This window comes from Panthera onca, chromosome E1, assembly GCF_046562875.1.
Source record: "Panthera onca isolate mPanOnc1 chromosome E1, mPanOnc1 haplotype 2, whole genome shotgun sequence".
Lineage (NCBI taxonomy): Eukaryota > Metazoa > Chordata > Mammalia > Carnivora > Felidae > Panthera > Panthera onca.
This window is the reverse complement of record NC_138352.1, coordinates 29783214-29785713: the sequence shown is the minus strand read 5'-3', so window position 1 is coordinate 29785713 and position 2500 is coordinate 29783214. Positions and strand designations below refer to the sequence as shown.

At 77.1% G+C, this 2500-nt stretch overlaps 1 non-coding gene across 1 annotated transcript; it reads left to right on the top strand.

Annotated features, from left to right (window-relative positions):
• Positions 1 to 741: 741 nt before the first annotated feature.
• Positions 742 to 894, top strand: LOC145713161 (5.8S ribosomal RNA). The gene has a single exon (XR_014136133.1). It is a non-coding gene; the product is annotated as a 5.8S ribosomal RNA (ribosomal RNA).
• Positions 895 to 2500: the final 1606 nt, after the last annotated feature.

Genomic DNA, 2500 nt, shown 5'->3' with positions numbered 1-2500 from the left:
GGGGGAAGCGAGGGGCGTCGGGCGGCGGCGGTCTGTGGGGGGGCGGTTAGCCCCCGTCGGAGCCTCCGTCACGGGCCGGCAGCGTCGGGGCTTTCGGTTGCCGTTTGTGGGTCCGGCCGCGGCCCCGGGGGGGCCGGCGTCGAGGTGGTTGGCGGTGTCGCGGGCTCCCTCGTCCCCCACCCACCTCGCCCGCCTCCACCCTGTCCAGGTACCTAGCGCGTCCCGGCGCGGAGGTTTAAAGACCCTTTGGGGGTCGCCCGTCCGCCTCGGGTCGGGGCGGTCGGGCCCGTGGGGAGCCGTGGAGGCTGGTCTTCCCGTGTCTCCTCCAGACTCCGCTGCCCGCCCCCCCCGCCGCCCCAGGCCGGGGCGCCGCCGCGCTTGCGCCCACGCCACGGCCCTCCCCGGTTGCCGGGAGGGGGCTTGCCCGGCGGCTGCCGGGTGGTGCGTGAGCGTGTGCGTGTGCGTGCGCCCCGTGTCCCTTGGGTGTGTGTTGGGGGGAAGGGGACAGGCGGGAACCCCCTGGGCGCCTGTGGGGTTGTTCCGAGCTCGCCCCGCGCGTCGTCCGCGTGGCGGGGCGGGCTGCTGGACTTGCCCTGTTCCAACCCTTCCGACCTCTCGGAGTCTGGTCTTTGTTGTCTCTCGCTGGCCGGCCGGAGGCACCCTTCGGGGATGTGCTGTGCCAGGTTGGGGGGGTCGCCCCTTTTCGGGGTTGGCCCTCCCGGTGATCACAAAAACTCGTACGACTCTTAGCGGTGGATCACTCGGCTCGTGCGTCGATGAAGAACGCAGCTAGCTGCGAGAATTAATGTGAATTGCAGGACACATTGATCATCGACACTTCGAACGCACTTGCGGCCCCGGGTTCCTCCCGGGGCTACGCCTGTCTGAGCGTCGCTTGCCGATCAATCGCCTCCCCCGGGTGGGTCTCTCTCCCGGGGGTAAGGCGCGGCTGGGGGTTCCCTCGCAGGGCCTGTCCCGCCGGCGCCCGCCCCTGCCCGAGTGCGCCCCGCCACGCCCGCCTGCGCGGCGGTTCGGTGTGCGGGGTCGTCTGCGGGCCGGGGAGAGGGTCGTCCTGGCCGCCGGGCCCTCCGTCCCCCTAAGTGCAGACGACGGTGGCCGCCGCTGCCGGCCCTCCCTCCTTCCTCCTCCTCCTCCTCCTCCTCCTCCCCGCCCCCTCCCCGGCCCCGTGTGTCCGGTCCCCGCCGCCTCCCTCAGCACCCCCCTCGCCCCCGCCTCGCCCCGCCGGGTCCGCTCGGCGGTGGCCTGTGTGTGGGACGTGGGAGGGCGTGGGACGGGGGCTGGGGGCCGGCGCCCGTGGGGCGGTGGCGTGGGGTGGTTGGGGGGGGGGGAGAGGTGGGGCGGGGGGGGGGGAGAGGCCGAGGCGGCCGGTCGCCGCCCGCGAGAAAAGGGAAGGGCGAGGAGAGCTCGCGCCTGAGGGCCGCGGCCGCCGCCGCGGTCCCTCTGGGGGAGATCCCTCGTGCCGCACGCGGTCTTTGGGATCGCCGCCCGGGTCTCGGGAGGGTTTTGCGGTGCCCCGTGCCGCGCGGTCCCGCGGGCCGTCGTGGGGGGTGGAGGCGCGGATCCGGAGCGCCGTCGGTCTCGCCGCCTTGCCCCGGGCGGCGACCGCGGCGGTCCGGCCGTGGCCCCCTCCTCTCCCGGTCCGCGGCCGTGCGGTCGGGGGCCCGAGCCGCGGCCCCGCCCCCGCTCCCCGCCGGCGATCCCGGCCCCCTTTGCCCTGTCGGGGCGGCTCGCGCCGAGGCCGAGTCGCGCGCGGGGCTGCGCCCCGGGGATGCGTGCCCCGGCGGCGGCCCGCGGGACGCCGCGGCGTCGCCCGCCGCTGCGCGCTTCCCCCCGGGTTGCGGCCGCGCCGCACTGCGTGCCCCGAGCCCGCGTTGTCGCGGTGTTGGGGGGGTGTTGGTTCTCCGCGGGGGGTCTCTGTGGCTGGAGGCGTGCCGCGCCGTCCGCCGGGCCCGGTCCGGGGCCGCGGTGGGAGCGCGGGGCACGTGGGACGTGTGTGGGGGGAGGCCGGGTGCGTCGCGTGGGGGGAAAAGGGCCGGCGGTCGGGGGCGACCGCCGCGCTCGGACCCCCCCCACGCCCGCGCCCGCTTTCCCCCCCCCTCGCTCCCCCGCCCCGCGCCGCTCGCCGCGGTTCCCCCTCCGGGGTCGTCGCGAGGCGGCGCGTCCCGCGCCTCGGGCCCTGCCCGACCCCCCGTTCCTCGCCCCACCCCTCCGCCTTCCAACCCCGGCAGAGGGCTCCCGCCTGTGCCGCCGGCCCGTGCTCCCGCCTGCCCGCCCGCCGTTCGGCCGTGTCCGTCCCGCGTGCGCGCACCCTACCTTCCCCGTCCCCTCTCCCCTCCCGGCTCTCTCCCCTCCCGCGCTCTCGCTCTCTCTCTCTCTCTCCCTCCCTCCCTCGCGGAGGGTTTGGAGGGGAGGGGGTTGTTGGTGCGTTGGGGGGGGGGTCGTCGGTAGGGGTGCGGGCGGCTCGGGCGTCGTTGGGGTG